A 19,435-nucleotide genomic window follows, 5' to 3' on the forward strand; every position below is an offset into this window, starting at 1 on the left:
ATTCCTGGTATCAGACTTAGTTTCATGTCTATTAGTATTGTATTTTATTTTCTGATATGTTCAATGGACTATTGGCTTTTACAGGAATTTATTTCTTCTTCCCTCCAAACAAAAATGTGTTGTCCTTGGGCCCATTCTCTCCCATTAAGCAAATATAACTTCTATGCTTCAGTAAGCTTTTGTATCCTTTATTATTAGCAGTGACATTCTCTTGGGCCTAATGGAAAACTGCTACATAATCATTAGATTTCATAGTGATAATAACTAGCAAGCTTTTTAAAAAAATCACCCAAGTGTGACCAGAGTGTTGCATTCTACAGGCACAAAATATTAATAAGAGTTACTCTTTATTGATAGTACTCCCATTTGTCCAGGCACTTAGCAAGCATTTATAGTTAGTCTCAACAACAACCTAAAGATTTTGTATTCATTTCATCACCTATGTTGAGCTGAGAAAACCTAGGATCTGGGTCACACAGTCAAGGGTTGACTCAACTAGGAGCAGGTTAAACTGCAAAATTTGAATACTGTGTGTGTGTGTGTGTGTGTGTGTGTGTGTGTGTGTGTGTGTGTATGTGTGCACACCAGTACTTGGGCTTGAACTCAAGACTAAGATACTCTCTGTCTCTTAGCTTTTTCTGCTCAAGACTGGTACTCTAAACTTGAATCACAACTCCACTTATGGCTTTTTGGTGGTTAATTGGAGAGAAAGTATCTCATGGACTTTCCTGTCTAAGCTAACTTTTAATGGATCCTGAGATCTCAGCCTCCTGAGTAGCTAGAATTACAGGCATGACCCCATCCAATCTTGGCTCCTATTGTTTTTAATAAAGAACTATACCTGCATATGGACTGTAGTTCAAAAGTTAAAAAACAAAACAAAGCAAAACAAAAAAAACCAACCAAGTTTCTAAGCATTCAAACCACTTTAAAATGCCCCTTTAAAATATCATTTACAGAATATTAATTTTAAAAAAGTCTACTCAATTGTGATTACTCCTAATTAAGCTTAAGAAAAAGGGAGGATGGGGGTGGAGTGGGGAAGCAAAATAGAAATATGAGTTTGGTAAGAGAGAAAATAGGCCCTTCAACCACATGCCTCCGTGGCACTTATAAAACTTGCAGTTCTTTTTTTACTGCTGGCCAGAAATGAATAGGGTAAGAGAAATGAAAGCAGAAACAGATGTGGGCAGTCTCGGTGACCTGCCAAGGGGGTGATAATGTACTACACAGATGTAGACATAAATACAGTGAATAAAGCCTTCTTAAAGCTATAGCTCTCTCCATTCACTAGGCACTGAACAATGCGGAAAGTGAAGGACTTTCGTGGGTGACATTTTAAAGCTTAGCTCTAAGGCTTTGTACACAGAATTCCATTTCTGCTCTGAATTGTCCTCAGCTTCTTTTGCTAAGCATTCTGGGACCCACGTCTTAAGTGATTACAAATGTTTCTGTGGTAAAGTTTTCCATGGGAGTCATCAGCTGGATTCAGCAGTGCTAGCGAATTCTCTTGCAACAAAAGTTTGGAATGAAGGAGAGAGTAACAACAAAAGTCTTCCGGTAGGGCATTGTTGCAAGGAGTTGTCAATAAATTTGTTTTCTTTGTTTGTCAAAGTGCAGGGTGCTCAAAAGGAACAGGTAAAGTCATCGAAAGCACTTGGACTCTAATTCCTTCTCAGCCAGACTACTTCCAGTGGTTTGGGAGTTTTTTCCAGAAAAAACAGTGTAGGCAGCCAAGCCAAGCAATCTACTTAAAGTGGCTAAAAGCGGAGCTGGAGACCATTATGAATTTGAAGCAAGAGACATTACTTTGCCTTCTTTCCTTCACTGGTGGACCTACCTGTTGAATTTTAATAGGGAATGAAAACCTGAATAGATTGCCGGGGAAGAACTGAGCCCCTAACAATTAATCAGTTCCATCATCTGTGTGTCGCTTCATTAAGAATTGAAATTCTTCAAAACAAGCTTTCCCATCAGGATTAAAGACAGAAAATCTATTATCACTATTTCTGGATGTTCCTTCTCATATTTCCCAGGGGTCAAAAGTCTTCATTAAAACCTATAACCCTCTTCAAATTGGAGTTTTCTGAAAAAGGACCTTATTATGGAAGGCATATTTAGTAAAGAGACCACAGGGTTTTCTTTTACAAAGTAAAATTGCAAACATAGCAGGTAGTCAATTAGCACAATCACCTAAAATATTCATTTTTTTAATTTTTAGAGAGATTTTCTTTTAACTTCTAAACAATGATAAAGAATGAAGCTATTTCTAAGAGAAATAACTTTTCTCCAGATAATACTAGAGAAAATAACTTCCTGTAACTCAAGAGCCACAACTTCATGGTCTAGAGTCTGAAAAGACAGCCAGGTACCTGTAATCTTAGTTACTCAGGAGGCTGACATCTAAGGATAGTGGTTCGAAGCCAGCCTGGGCTGAATAGTCCCTGTGGGACTCTTATCTCCAATTAACCACCAGAAAATCAGAAGTGACATTGTGGCTCTAAGTGGTAGAGGGTTAGCCTAAAGCAAAAGAGTTTAGGGACACCACCCAGACCCTGAGTTCAAGCCCCATGACTGACCAAAACAAATGAACCAACCAACCAACAAACAAAACTCCCACCAAACTTTATTATTAGAGAGAAAACCACAAATGCACAATGTCTGATGGCAGCAGTTCACTCTAATTGGCATTGATGGAGCTCACCCACAACACAGCCTGCCACTTTCTTCCTGGGGGCAGAGCAAGACAGGCTGGGCCAAATTCATTTGCTTTCTGATCTGGCTTACTGCTTGGGGTGTGCGGAATCCCTCTGCTGTCTTAAGATTTCCCTTCAGATACCCTTTCTCCCACAGGTCTTCTTCTGTCAAACTGCGTGTCTCTCTGGTCTCTCACTCCTTAGCTATAACTGCTGATACTTTGCACATTGGCTTGCCACAGAGGAAATAGCCACTACATCCGTTTATGTGGCATCTATACTGAGCTAGCTTTGAGAACGATGGAAGGTTGGGTAGAAGGTATTTTTCCCAAGTAAGTGCTGCTTCTTTTGCTATATGTTAGACCTTGTTGGGACCTGTAAGTTTTCTGGTAAGAATCAACCACGATGAGGTAGTCGTTGGGGTCTTAAGACTGGCAGCCCTGGCCCCATGCTTAGCTGTGGATGCTGAAGATCTGTGGCTTGTGTCATTTGCATGGTTGTGACATGTGTTTGAATTTTAGATTGAGAGGCAGAATAGTTGGAAAAATAAAAAGATGAGTAGATAGCAATTTGAAAGGGGAAAAGTGAAGAAGCGCCCTGAAGTGATCATATTTTTAATTGCTTAGCCTAGATACTCTTCAGCTCTGGTCCCCATTTGAATGGAGTGTTCAAATGTGCTCACAGTACTTCTGTATTCATAGAGAAAGATCCTCACATGTTCCACTGAGTGCTGAGCTTTTCTTAATGGTGGATGGGGTTTAACCTCTCGTCTCTTACTTTCATAAGAGTAGACTCTATATGATGTTATATGGTCAGGTCAGCTCAGTATCCTGGAAGATTATCCCAATAGTACACCTCCTCAGCCAGAGCAATAGTACATTTTACAAATGTCCACTATGAAGAGAATGTAGTACACCTGTGGGCAGCAACTAATTGAAGACTTGTTCCAGAAAGCCTTTGTGTTTTGCCCCTCTGCAATTTCAGCTTAAGGACTATATCAAGAGTAGGCATTTGAGTGGTGTTTGTGTATCTATTACATCTTCCTACATGATTCTCATTAGGATCTAAGAAGGGATTGAGATTTTATCCTAGTTGCAAATTAACAAGACTGCTATATTTTCATTGATGCTGATAGATGACATAAAGGGCAAAAGCCAAAAAAATTGACTATTACTTATAACAATAATCAAAATATAGACATTTTTGCCATTTCTCTAAGCCCCATGAGTTGATACAAAAAAAGAGAGATACATGATATTTTCTCAGGCAATGAATTACAGTTTAGGAGAAGAATCCTGAGCTAGGGAACCCATATATTTTAGAGTGGGCAGTATTTCTGTTTGTTTGTAGGGAGGAATTATCTTTATTTGCTAGATGATGATCATGCCTGGTATTATTTCATTGGGAAGTATAATCTATTTCTTCTAAATCTGTGCATTACACAAATGAACCTTGAAAATATAGCCCAGAAGAAAAAAAGCTATCAATGTTTCTCTTATGAAATGTAAGACCCACAAAAATTTTCCTCTAAATAATTTTTGTACCAGTAAGACTGAGCTGGTAATCACTACCTTTTTAGTAAAGGACTGTTGAATTATCACAATCTGGGACTTTAATTCCACTCTAGGCTATATTGCCTTCCTGTAGGGTTGTTTTACTAGTTTGGAGATTACGGAGAAGCAGAAAAGGTTAAGAAGAGTCATTCTTACGTAAATATACTGGAGGACTCATAACTTTGTCAATCCTCTGTAAATGCTAAGTAGTGAAGTGAGTCTTCACTAAATGGCAACCTCTCTTCTCAGGCTGTTCCTAAGTTTTCATATTAATGGACTCCTAGTCAGTAGTATACTTTTTCAGTATTGAAATATAATCAACTCCCATAAAATTATCACAACTTTTATACCATTCTACTCTGAAAACTCAAGTCTTAACCTTGCCATTGCAGGTACATTTCAGACTTCAGAAATTGGTACTGCAATTGTCACAATTGTCACTGGAAAACCTTTCATAAACTGGAAAGCAATTATTGCCTTGGAAGTTTACAAGTTTATACAATTTAAGCTTTTTACCAATTAAAAATGATATAATGAGTTTGAAACTTTGACAGAAGGAAGCCTGTTTTATTTTTTAATTAGCATCAAGTAATTGTACAGGTGGTTTTGTTTTTACCATGTCCATGTATATATAGTTCATAATGCATTTTGATCACAATTGTCCCCTCTGTCACTTCCAAAACCAGTCCCAGCAAGATTTCTTGTTCCACATTCACTCACATAATAAAGTATTTTGACTATATTCTCAGGAGGGAAACTTTATAAAAATAGAACCGTTAAGAGAAGGCTCATTGGAGGGGTAAAGAGAGAAGAATAATTAAAACAGTGTCTCTAATTCAAAGGGGCTCCAGGTCAGCCTCTTTTCTGAATAACACAATGTTTTCTCAGTGGAACACTGGTATTTTGCACAATTAAAATGAGATGAAAGTTTTAGATATTCCAAGAAATGTAAATATCAACACAAGAGTTATCTCCCTCTCCGTCATTATAGTTTCTTCTATCCAGCATGGATCTTATTTCAGGGTTAGAATTCATACAGAGTTCTCTTCTAACTGTGCAAGTTGCTTGATAAATACTTGAGAGCATAGTTTGGCAGATAAAAAGAATGGCAGGGGAAAGATAACTGCATTGCAGAAGGACTCAGGTTATTTTTTTTCTCCATCTAGAAAAGGACATCTTCAACCTTCGCTTGTCATGAGCTTTCAGCCTGCTATTATTCTTCTTCTGGATCCCTTCCGTGATGTAAATTTAAAATGTGAAATATTCCAATCCTCCCATTGATTATATGCTGAAATAGTAAAAAGAAAATCTTAGGATTTATTTCCCCTGTTTAGCTCGACAGATTTAGCAAAGAGTAAGCAAGCAAACAAATAAATTAAAAAAACACCAAAATGCTTGTTTGAATTTGGATTTAAATAAGTGGAAATAATTGTTACCATACTTTTGCTTTTTGAACAAAATCTACAAAGCCTGTTTCATTTTACTTCTCTTAGTGTGACTGTTAGAAAATTTAAAACTACATAGGATTCACATCACATTCTTATTGGATAGGAATAAGAAATGGTGTTAGTCTGACTTCTGTGAAGTACAAACTTCAAGAGTACAGGAAAATTGATGTGGTTGTATTACCAGAAATGTAGTTGACTTTTCAAATATAAGTTGTTTGCCATGTATTTTCCTAAGAATCAAATGGTTTGAAGAGTAGGTTAAAGTTAAAGGTCAATTGCATTCCATTAAAAGGCAGCTGAATAGATGGATGTTCTGGGTTAGAAAATTATAAACATGCCATTAATTTTGACTTCCATATACCAAAAAACTTTTATTTTATCAGTCTATTTTTTCTGTTCCTTTCTTTTTTTTTAAATGCCGAGGTGATGTACATAGGGATTACAGTTACATATGTAAGGTTGCGAGTATATTTCTTGTTAAACTTGTTATTCCCCTCTCTCATTTTTCTCCCATTCTCCCATTTTCCCACCCTCAATTCCCTCCTGAAGTTGTACAGTTCATTTCCAACATATTGTCTTGTGAGTATCACTACGGCATTGTTTCATCCTTTGTCTTTTGTTTCACTATTTTGTTGTTCCCCTTCCCTTCCCTTTCCTAATTTAGATTAATGTATATACAATATCCTCTTCAACTATGAATTGTTCCCTCAACACTATGGTCCTATTGTCCATATATCCCTCTTTGATTATTCACTGCGTTCATCTGGCCTAAAACCATGTCTATCTGCTGTTTATGAACCAATAATAGCAAATGAACCCTTTAACTTGTTGAGTATTTTGGTCAATCTCCTCCATTTCCTGAAATGACTTTTTCAAAGGACTTGTTCTTCATTATCTTCTAATTTCTCTATCATTTTATTGGTTGAAGAAGGTGATTTTTTTAAAAAAGAGAAAATAGATTCTACTAAATAAGATTCATTTTCCCATTTCCAAACATGTTTTCTTTACCTACATTTGTATCTAATCTATTTTTTCTTCCTGTTTAATAGAGAAGATCTTTGCATCCTCAGTAAAAGTCCATCTACTCACTTGGTTTTGATTCGTATACCATCTCTACTTCCCCTCCTGTACCCCTATACGTCATAGAGAGATTTCTTTTCTCTATCATTGAACTATACTCATTTTTGCAATGTCAACAATGGTTTCCTTGTCTCTAAATTCAATAGATAGTCTAGGCCTCCTCTTCCTGGACCTTCTTATAGCATTTGTCATTGTGGATTATTTCTTATTTCTGTTAACTTGTCTGAACACAATCCCTTTCTGTTTTTTGCTTTGTTTTCTTTCTTTCTTTTTTCCCCCCCTACCTCTTTTGTTGAACTGTTATCTTTGTAGTCTTCTTTTCTCTTCTGATTTTAAATACTACAATCCTTTGGTGCTTGAAGTTCCATTCTCTTTCCACTTGCTACTTTGTCCTTATTCTCTCATTATGCCTCTGGCTTCAATTACTGCTTGTATGCAGATGACTCACAAATGTACAAGCATACCTCAAACCCATATCTTCCTTTGACATCTCAGGATGGATGTCTAAAAAACACCTCAAGCTCATTATATCAACACTGGATTCATTAAATTTCCCCTTCTCCTCAGACCTAGTTCTTTTCAAGCACCATGTGTTTCCATGAACCCTATCCTTTCACCTTCACAAAGTTCATGCTTGTTTTTCAGTCTGACATGTCTCCTAGCCTCCTCTGACGTTTTCCCCAATAAATCTATTCCACATTCAATTTCATCTTACTGCCTGTGTTTTGGACTAACTCAAAGCTAAACAGAAACCTTAATTAGAGGATAAAGTAACAAAGAACAAAACTAATAATGTACTAGATCTCATGGAACTCAGCCCCTTTATTTGTATAGGCAAGAATGTTCAGGCTCAGAAATCTTAATTGGGATGAGCAATACTCATCATCATCAAAGTTCATAGACATAACCTCTTACTCTGCCTCACCTGATTCACAGCTGGGAAAAAAACCAGTTTCTCAGGACTATATAGTGGTTCTATTCCAAATATATTTTAGACATTTTAAAAGATTAATTTTAGCATGAACTTTTATGATACAAAACTGCCCAAATCATGTTCCTAGTTCAATGAATTTTACCAAATACACACACACCTGTATATAACAAAATTAAAAAGAGTTTGCACTAGAAAACACCCCTTGAGCCACCTTCTGCCTTGATGGCTCCTTCTTCTTTTAGGAAAACCTCCATCCTGACTTCTAACACTATGAGCTCATGTTTTGTTTGCCTTCATGGAGTAGCTGAAGTTCGTTTGTTTTTAAATAGATTCACAGTACCTGGAACAAGTAAACATGTGCATCTGTAGGCACCCACCATGAATCATTTTATTCATGTGTCAGTCCTGGAGTTTAGATCTTTTCCTCATCCTGACCTTGTGGCACTTTATAAAACACTCAGGATCTTTGCCAGAAGTTGGGCCTCTTTGTTCTGCTGGATCCACCAAGGGAAAGTTAATGAACAATTCCAAGGTTTTTTTCTCCCCTCATCTATACAATGTGAATGATCATATTGCAGACTAAGGTTACCATCATTATGGTATATTAATATATCATATTAGTTACATATATAGCATAATACTAGTTATACTAGCTTTGAATGCTTGGTTTATGGGACTCATTATTAATAGTACATGCAAAATTTCACACCAAAATTTTCCAGTGGTAATGTGCTGCTAGTGACTTCCTATTCAACCTTGAGAAAATGACTTCACTTTTGAATGTTTGCATTCTCCTGTTTTCTAAGGAGGCAAGAGGTAAGAAAGAATTAATGAGTTGTTTTTGAAAGTACTGAGCTATACAGATGAAAAGATTAAAGATGCTTTTTAAACAGACCAAAGAACTTTTTGTTTCAAAACACAGCAGTAAAAAGAGAAGTCACTATCCTCTTAAGAAATAGTCTTTTTGAAAGAGTAAATGTCATATTGACTTTTGAAATCCCACAGGGATATTTGGATTAAATTCTGATATGAAAACTCCTGCCTCCTTTCTACAAAAAGAGATGCTTAGAAGTAATATATTAAACAATAATTTAAAATTACTTTCTTCCAAAGTAATGAGATACTGAGGTTAATAGCCAAAGATACAAGTATGTGTTTGTGTGTGTGTGTGTGTGTGTGTGTGTAGTTATAAATGATAGGGGTTGAGAAGTAGATGGTACAGAAGAATCTAAGGCAAGCCGTGTAACTTGTTTTAGGACTCAGTTTCCTTGCATGAAGTTATTAACTGAACAATAATTCTGTGATTATATTGGGAATATCACTTTCAATGAAACATTTATGCATGTATGTTAACTATTGATATGTAGATACTTTTTTGAAAATGTAGAATCACAGTAACAAAAAATGACTAAAGAATAAATCCAGGATTGTGTATGTGGAGTCTTCAAACACTGGAGAGAATGGAAAGAAGACACTTTGGGTGACAAGAGAATGAGTATGTGTTTAAATGTTGAATCTTACATTTCTTGTTTCAAGATAACTTGAACCTGAGAATCTTCCATTTGGAACTAGGACAGGCAGTGTGACACAGTGAAAATAACAGATAGACATATGGATTTTAATTGATGTTCACTGTGATTAGTAATGTTATATTTGACATGTCATTTCCTCCTTGAGATACCAAAAAAGATCATTTGGCATGAAATTGGGCCTTGGACCAATCTTGCCATATGGATATGTGTTTGGGGGGAAAGTGGCTTTATGAGTGAGATCATTCTGAAGCAAGTAATTTGTAAAGAGTCCAGGCTACCTAATACAACCACTGCAAAATTCAGTGACTTCTAATAAAAGGTTATTTACTTCTTCAGCATGACTGTAGAGTGGTTGAAGCTTGGCTGATATTGGTGGAACATAGCTCTCTCTCTCTCTCTCTCTTTCTATTTATGTATATATATATATATATATACACACACATATATATGTACACACACATAGATTCTCTGCTTAATTCCATTTGACCAAAGTCAATTACATAAGGTAGCTCAATGTTAAGTATACTTTAATTACCTCAATATCATGGCAAAGATACGCAGCATTGCTATAGAAGAGAAAAGAAAAGAATCTTGACCAAAATTTTGAAGTATAACAATTTAACATATATGTATATGTAGACAGAAAAAGAAAAGCAAACCAGTCATTTGAATGAATTAGGTAGAAGAAGCATAGATTCAAGGATCTAGCTTTTTTTTTTTTTAACTCTGTGCCATTCACTAACTTCTATATATCTCAATTCTGTACTCACCGTTAAAGTAATTTCTTGTTCTAGATATTGCTTAGTCATTCATAGTTCTAATGAATTTCCACAGGAAAATTGTTCTTGTTACGGTTAATAATGACCTAAGTCCCATAATCAACTTTCAATTCTTATTTAATCTAACAATGACATTTGAGACTGTTGAACACTCTATCCTTTACTTCTGCTCAAAGACAATAGGCCCCCAACTAGTGACTTAGTACCATCCAACTAACTGCTTCTGCACCAGGTTCTGAAGGATTCTCTGGACATGCTTTCTTTCCTGAATTTCATAATTCTGGGGTATGGTTCCCTGTGTCTCCTCCATGTATCATATAGAACACTATCAAAAGTCAACAATTCTCTGAAAGTACATTGGGATAAATGGTCCTAAGGGGAATATAGAAGGAAGGAAATACACATAGTAGACATATATAGGATGGACTGTATCAATAAAAGGCACCCATGATAAGGGCACTTACAAGTTGATCGATCATGTGGGCAAGTGATTCAACCCATTTCTCTCTCAATTACCTCATCTGCAAAGACAGGAAGTGTTGATAATAGCATTCACCTCATAAGATTGCTTCGAAGACAAAATTAATATACGCGAGGCACTGAGTACAGTGTTTGGCACATAGCAAACACATTCGGTGCTAGCTATTACTATTTCATGAATTGAACAATTAAATTCTAAATAATAGAAAACTGAAAATAAAAGGGGTCGTGAATTTATGAAATTTTAAATCATCTCCCATATAAACCCAAGCCTAATGAGGAAGGTTCTCATTTTAATATATTTTATTACCAGGATTATGGAAACACATATAAAATAGAAACAGAATGTGTGTCTTCCCTGCACATGTGGCACTTTGGCTAGAGGTAAAACTTGGTTTAAACAAGTTGAATGAGAGCAAGAGAATAGAGTCAGGAGCCAGGGTTCACAAAAAATACATTTGGGAATTTGCATTCCACATTGCTTCCTTGAAACAATTCAGGTTTAGTGTGAAAGGAACAGGAATGGGATTCGTGACACTGCTGCTGTGGCTCTGGGCTAGGAGGAAGGTATTCTTGCTGCCGCCTACCCCTACATTTCCAGCAAGGAGGAACAGCCAAGGCAAATGGGGGCAACCTTTTTCAATTACTGAGTGGGTTAGTGATACTGAGGCTGCATCCAGCCTAGAGACCTAGAGATGACTTGGGGGGAAGGGATACATAGGTAAATTTCTAGAAGATTATTTAGGTGAGATGGCATAGTAGGCTAATTATCTGATTGAAAGCCTTTAGGCTTTTAGCTACTATAGAGGAGAAATTACTACCCTAAACGCAACTCAATTTACACTTAAGGCACAAAATGATAAAATAAAGAATTGTGACAAATTATTCTGGCTATTCAGACTGCAGTTGTTTTGAAAGGAGAAAGGGCAGAGCTTTTAGAGGGGAGGTGATTTAGTTGGTGGCACTTAGCTAACTTTTTCTTTGAGGAAGGGTGTGTGTGAATTGACTCTTCACTTTGTCATATGACTCTTAACTCTTCATAAATGTTCCTGAGGGAAAAAAGCCAAGTTGGAATTATCTGTGTACTAAGCTAAATAAAACACCAGCCCCAAATCCTAGCCAACACTTTTGCAAAGATGTAACTTCTGAACAAGTGTCTAAACAAAGTTCATTGTGTTTTCTGTTCCTGTTTCTCCCTGCACTTTATCACCTTGGAGCCTCCTCTTTTTCTTGCCTGTGGATAAGTTCTTCATTCTTTATCTTTCCTTTTTACTTTTTCTTGCCTTCTTGTCTTAAAAATCCTTCAATATTCTAGACCAGAGCAGATACCATGCTGGGAAAGGGGATGGGGAGATGAGGAGAGCTGTAATGAGAAGCTTCTCTCTGCTCTCTGGATATGCAGAGGGGCCTGAGGATGATCCATAAACATGTAGGTATTTAACTTTCTAGCTCATATTGCCTAGATTGACACTTTTTGTCAGCTGACATCAAGATCTTTCCTGGCTCTGCAGTATAGGAATATGGACCATTACAAATCCAGACCTGCTATTAGTTGGGTGATTTGGGATAAGTCATTTAACTTCTTGGAACCTCACTTCTTCTAATTTGCAATACTTTGTTAGTTGAAGATCAGTAATGAAAAGGGGATTTAAACAAACAAGAAGCTAGGTGAGCAGTCTTGTAATAGCAATCATGATTCTGAAATTATGTGGACATCTTGAAAATCTACAGAGGGCAAAGATGACCAGTACTCATGGAGATGAATGAGGGTAAAAAAATACTAGGTTGGTAGAATTAGAAAATCTTGGATGCCAGTTGGGTATAAAGGGAAATAAACAATATGGACAGTTTGAGTGTTTACATCTCTGGTAATACCCTTAAACAGAAGAAGAAATTCAGTACAAATATGACTACAGAATATTCAGGTAGGGATGCATAAGTCTAGAGATGTTAGCATGCATTTGTGGCGTTACATAATATGTGAGGTAATGAAAATTTACCTGTTTATTTTCTAGTGGAAAAGAGGTATGTTAAAATAAGCAAGAACATAGCAAAATACATAAATCAAAGCCATGTAAATGGCATGAAGAATGATAGGCTTCTGAGAAAATATTGAGTAGTCTGTATTCATTTAGAGTGACATGTTTAAGTACTCTCAGAAATTTATATTGGGACTGGGACTGAATTTAGTAGGTTATGTGAATTTTCTTCTTAGCTTATAACTTCTTGTCATGAAATTAAAAACTTTTTGTTCAGTGTCTGACATGTGGCATTCTGTCAATCTGTTCTTGTTGTGTCACATAGTAAAAGAACAAAAGGAATGGATGGATTGAGATTGCCCATGGAGAATATATGAAAGTACTGAAAATGAATCTTTAAAAAACGGAGTGAAAAAAGGAAAATTTCTGGAAGAAATAGATATTAGGCATAGCAATATGAGTGGTAGCTAGATGTGTTGGATAGAAATGTATATGGCAGTACATGATAGAAAATTGATCATGCTGGATTAAACAAATATGTGGTTTTTGTTTATTTATTTTTCCCCAAATCAAGACATTTGAGCATAGGTAGTTATTGGGACTACTTAAACAGATCATCAATATAAATGTCAACTCCCAATTTTTCTTTTTTCTTTCTTTCTTTTTTTTTTTTTGGGTCCGGTCATGGGGTCTGAACTCTGGGCCTGGGTGCTGTCCCTCAGCTCTTCAGCTCAAGGCTAGTGCTCTACCATTTGAGCCACAGCGCCACTTCTGGCTTTTTTTTCTGCTTATGTGGTGCTGAGGAATTGAACCCAGGGCCTCAAGTATGCAAGGCAAGTGCTCTACCACTGTACCACCTTCCCAGCCCAACTCCCAATTTTTCTATTCTCCAGTCCTTTATTTATGATTGCAGGTTAACAGCTACAACCCTAGTCCTAGTCCTAGTCACCACATTAACGTTTAACAAAAGGAGTTAGGAAAGGAAAGGAATGCTGCCTATCAATTGCAAGAATGAGTGGACTCTGTCTTACCTCCATCTGATTGGCCAGAATTATGCCATGTTGCTAGAATGTGAGGAAGGAGAGGAGGTGAAAATTCAGGTTGGAGCACTTGGACAATGATATCTACTACACTAAGCAAAAATAGCGTCTTCAAAATTGAGAGAAAGTTCAAAGGACCAAATTGGCAACAAAATCAAATGTTGCAGAGGTTGAGAAAGATGAGCTCTGAAAGGAAGCTATAGATTTGACATTTAGAAGGGCAGAGACCTTGTCTATTATGCTCTCTGTTGTATTCTAGGCACCTTCTCCAGCACCAGGGACAGAGTAGGCAATTAATCACTGACTAGGGAAATTAATCTGGCTGCAGTGTATTAGATGTATTGCATGCATAAAGGTCTGTATTGATCATCCAGTATAAATTAAATTCTAATTTTCTCTAAGTAAATACTTTCTGGAAAGAGTGAGCGTCTAGAGAGTTATCCTTCATATGTACATCACAAACCAGTTAAGAGGAATAGACTAGGACTTATAAAATATTTCCCTGAAGCTCAGTGAAGCAAGGGACAGGAACAACTTGGGAGAATTTGCTAATCTTTATAATTTTAGTACCTGTTGTGAGTAGATATAGGTAGTTTGCCGGCTTAAGAAAAACTCTTTATGTGATGTTACAGACATTTAGGTACTTTCTTGTATTGGGAACAATTTCAAGAATTTTCCCATGTTATAAGGTAAAAGAAAGATTCTAGAACAGATTTTCATGTTAGTAAATATGTTCAATTAATATTTCGCATTTACATATTCCTTTGAGTTAACAAAACACACTTAAATACAGCCTATTGCACTTTTTTCTCTTAAGATATGGAAGGCAAATAGAGCAAGTGTCATTAACTCCTCCATTTTATCATGGGAAAAACCATCTATGAGATCCTAAGTAACATACTCATTGTACATGTAGTAAGAGATTGAGCCAGGGCTTGAACATACATTTTAATTCCAAATTCAGTATTCTTCAGCAAATAAAGTTTGGAATTAAGCACTATGAATTGGAGAAAAATTGCCATGTGAAAACTCAAAACTACTTCTAGTGGGAGAGCCAGACACGTGGTTTTATATCAGTAAATACACAGATTTCTTTGAAATGGTCTCTTCTCTTTGCAGACATTCCTAAGTAAGAATGAAAAGGGATAAGCCAATATATGTTGTCAGTGGGTCATTGGTTGGGCTTGAACTCAGGTCTGGGCACTGTCCCCAAGCTCTTTTACTCAAGAACTAGTGCTCTACCACTTTGAGCCACAGTGCTACTTCTGGTTTTCTGGTAGTTAATTGGAAGTAAGAGTTTCAAGGTCTTTCTTGCCCCAGCTAGCTTCAAATTGCAATCCTCAGATCTCAGCCTCCTGAGTAGTTAGGATTACAGGCATAAACCACTGGTGCCTGGATGGATGAAAATATTAATTGCAAGATTTGCTTTATCCACTATGTTTTTAACTACAGAAACTCTTTTTTTCCCCTATTGAGGAATCATATTGTTTAACTTTCTTTTCATTTATGACAGTCTCTGTACATGGTCAAACATTATTTTACTTGAAAATAGAATATATCTCACAAAGCAGTATTATGAATATATAAAGCAACTTGATTTGATTTAAAGCCTAATTAGAATTTAGTATTTCAGAAGTTAGCCTTTTAGTTTCTCATGAAGCATATCTGTCATTCTGTCTTACCTTTCTGTTTCCATTTATACCTCTATGTCAGTATTGAGTTTTGCTTGATTTCTCTTCTTCTGGAATTTTCTACTCACTGCCAAAATTTGGGGAGAAGTGTTAATAAATTGATGGATCTGTCTGTTCCTATTCATGACCAATGACATGGTAATGCACATATTCTTTAAACAGCTACTTACTAAAAAATCTATATGTGGCCTGTGTCCTATTTTGTAAGGAAAAAGATGAAGAGAAATACCTCAATATTCTACAAAAAAATACTTAGGTTGTAAGTTACTGCTCATTTTCTTTGACAAAGTCTATGTTTGTGAGCCTTGAAGCTAGGAATCATTCAGACAGATAAATGAGAGCTGCTGATCCAGGTGAGCAATGGAGTCAAGGGACTTGCTTGTCACTAGACGACTTTGGGGATTATGACTCTGTGTGCTCCACAAGCCTTACAGGTGGACATAGGTAATAAATCAAAACAAGTCATATCCTTCAGAGAACAATAGTTGTGTTTCTACCCTATAGGCTTATGTTGGCCCTCTCTGCTGCACTATCTAGAAGTGTTAGATTTGAGAACTTTGCTAATAGTTTATCTGAAATAGCCTTTGAGTATACTTATTAATGATTTGAAGGGTTCTCCAGGGTTCAGGTTTCAGTACATTTTTCCATCTCCAAACAATTCTTAATGTTTTCTGTATGATGCTGGCTGACAGGATACAAAGAGGAACTGGGCACTGTCTAAGTAAGAAGCTTATACCCTAGTGAAGCTGATAAGACACATAGAGCATGGCAGGAAAAAAGTACAGTAGGAGAATATTAAATAGTAGTATTTAATATATGAATGGGGAAGAGGAAGAAACTATCACAACAGACATATATTCTATATTATTTATTCATTTTTATTTGAAGAATTATTTTTATGAACTTTTCATGAACACAAATGATTGCATATTGAATATGTAGCTGAAATGACCTAGTCATAAAAAAGCAAGAGTAGATAATTTGTTCAAATCTAAGCACAATTCCTGAGTTTTCCCAATTGGCAAAGCTATAGAATTTGTCTGTTTACTTATATTGGACACCCTTTATACAACTTTTGGCACTAGAATTTCAAAATACTATACACAGCTTGAAATATTCAAAATTAAAGATAAAAATGTACTAAAAGGAAGTCCTACCAGGGCAGCATCAAGTAGCTTAGGGAATTTGGTCCTCCAGGCACCCCAAGTAAAGATACGATACAAGGAAAGCAATGAGCTTGACATTAATGTGCAGCTGTAGGACAAAAGTTGGCATTTTTAACCACCCAGACAGATTATTATCCCCAGGGTCTTTTTAGATAGAAATTCTGAAGCCTCAAAATGTCCTGAAATGATGAAAAATAAGATGTAGGAGGAAAATCTATGAAATTTTCAATACCTTTTCTACCGAATGTTCTCAAAAATAAGATAAAAAGCTAGATAAAATAAAGATGAGATAAAAAAAGATAAGATAAAAGTAAAAAAGATAAGAATGAGAAATGATTCAGACAGTTAGCTGTACTTTCTTGTATCTCTCTTGGATTTATTTACATTGTTGTAATTATTGTTGAAATTTATTTTTGGTGGTACTAAAGTTTGGTCTCAGGGCTCTGTGTTTACTATGCTTGTGCTCTACCACTTGCGTCAAATTTCCAGCAAAGAGTATTGTGTTCTTTTACTTTTCCTTTCTTTGGGAGTACTCAATGTCTTGCTCATGCTTATCAGCTTATCAATATTATTAGGAACTCTCTAAAACCAGGGGTTCAATATTCAATGTACAACATAAAAATACTTAGTGTACATAGAAAGAGTATATGTATATCCTTAACTCATCTAATAAATATACAGTAATAATAAGCTAGTTTAAAAATCTCTTTTCAAAAAGAGACTAGATTTTTCAAAAGTCTGAGATAACTTAGTTGAGCAAATTGATGTTCTAGTAACGTTCCTTTCTATCCTGTAAGTGACAATGTACAACTTATGTCTACATGGAGCTCAATGATATTTGGGAAAAGTTTAGATTCATAGAATTACTGAGTTGATATAGTACATTAGTTTATACAACTCCATGCACTCTTTATTTTTACCATGTTTACAGTATTTTTCATCTTGTTTGTTTTTTTAACTTTTTTATTGTGAAAATACTGTACAGAGGGGTTACAATTACATGGGCAAGATAATGAGTACATTTCTTATCAAGCATTGTAGCTTCCTCCTTTGCTTCCCCTTCCCATCCCTTCCCATCCTCCCCCCCACACCTCCCAATCCTCCCCCCCCCTCCCACCCTGCCACCAAAGTTGTAAAGTTTGTTTTTCCACATAACGAATTGTACATCTCATTGTTGCAGTTTTGGTTTTTCATTATCAGGTTTTGAAATCAGGGCTTCATGCTTGCTAAGCTGGTGTGATTTCAGGGAGTCATACCCCCACGCTATTTCTTGTTCATTAGTTTCCCATTCATTCATTTATTTAGTGGGTATCTTGTGGCTTGGGCACAATCTACCTATTATTAGGCTTTCCAATGTTGCCAAGATTACAGGCACTCTCCACTGTTTACAGCTATTTTTGTCTTCTTGCTTGATTAGCATCTTTTGCATCTTTCCTTTCTTCATTTAAACATGCTTCCAAAGATCTGTCATATATTTGATGTTACTGTGAGAAGTTACGGGAAGATAAAGATAACCAAGAAATTATTACTTTTTCTTTTAGAATACATGCAACCCTGTTGGGAAGAAAATTTGCTTAAAAAGGGATCTGAAGGCTCTAGTTCATGATGTATAATAAACTGCCTTATTCTGGAGTAGGAGTGTATGCAGTGGTACAGAGTATACTTAGGATGTGGAGGGTCCTGGGTTCAAATAGCCTTATTCAGTCATTAACTCTCTAATCATTTATGATACAGTATTTTATGCTTCCATTGTGACTTGCTTTCCCCCCCTCACAAACAGATGGCTGACTTAAGGCTGCAGGTTACTTGTTTAGCCTATGTGGGCTACACACACACACACACACACACACACACACACACACCTATAAAATTTTAATGCAGTTTGAATCGAATAGTTTCAGCTTAATTCTGAATAGTCTTTATCTGTAGTAGTGCATTGAAGTAAAGGCTTATTTTGGCATTCTATAAGAAAAGGGTGTGGGCTTTTACTTGGGTTTTTCAAATTTTCCTTTGTGCTTCTGGTGAACTGGAGATTGCAAGGAGCAGAGGCAGACTCCCTCCTGTCTTTGCTCGACCCTTCTCCTTGCTGCTCCTCTCCCTCCCCCCTGCCCTCACCCTCTTTTAGCTCATCACATGTTCTTACATAATCCAAGAGAAATCTGCTTTGGGTTAGACTGTAGTTACAACTACAGTGCAGTCTAACTTATTTTTTGTTTTCGTTGGTTCCTTTCTGCATTGAAATGTTCCAAGTTTGTACGAAAGTTCTGTTGAAGCAACAACCTAAATGGAGGCATCTGGAAATCATTAAGGAAACTTGCAGTGCACAGTGATGAAAGAGGATGGAATTTGTGATTTCTCTCTCTCTCTGTCTCTCTCTCTCTGTCTCTGGTAGTTGAAGCAAGTTAGTGTTCCTTTTGGAATTTGAATTAGCCCTCAGACTATGAGAGTCAGAATATTATTTTCCTCCTTTACTTCCTACAGACCACACTGATTTCTGATGCTGTTAGTACAAATGAATAAATGAACACATTTGGAACCAATGTGCTCTGCAGCCATGAGCCTCATATTTCATGATAATCCTCACTTCTTCCTGGTCTGAGCCTGATTTGAAATGATAACCCATGAGTTTAAGAACGCTTTGTGGCTGCTTTCTTCGTCCTATAAAATAGTGGAAGACTACTTTCTAAGGGTTCCATTTTCCCCCTCCCACCTTTCTTCTTTAATGGTTACACTGCTATTCATGGCAAGAAAGAATCACAAATGAATCCCTTCAAGGGCTGAAGACATACTGGTATTGCAACAGCAAGGATGGATGGGTAGAGGCTGAAGCCATTACTGAGAAAGACTAGAAACCTTCTGGTGGGTGTGGTATGCCCAGGGCTGCTGTGGACAGGCATTGCTTTGGAGAGATTGAGTCTGGTCAGTGGGACAAAGCAGAAGAATGACTGGGGGACAGAATATAGAAGGGGATATGAAACAGAATCTAGGAAATGACCCTATCAGGAGAGTGCCTCAGCTCCTGGCGGGGCATGTGAAATAGAGGATCCAGGTGTCTGT

The sequence above is a fragment of the Dipodomys spectabilis genome, unplaced genomic scaffold (genome assembly GCF_019054845.1).
Source record: "Dipodomys spectabilis isolate Male_0828 unplaced genomic scaffold, ASM1905484v1 ptg000089l, whole genome shotgun sequence".
NCBI classification, from domain to species: Eukaryota; Metazoa; Chordata; class Mammalia; order Rodentia; family Heteromyidae; genus Dipodomys; species Dipodomys spectabilis.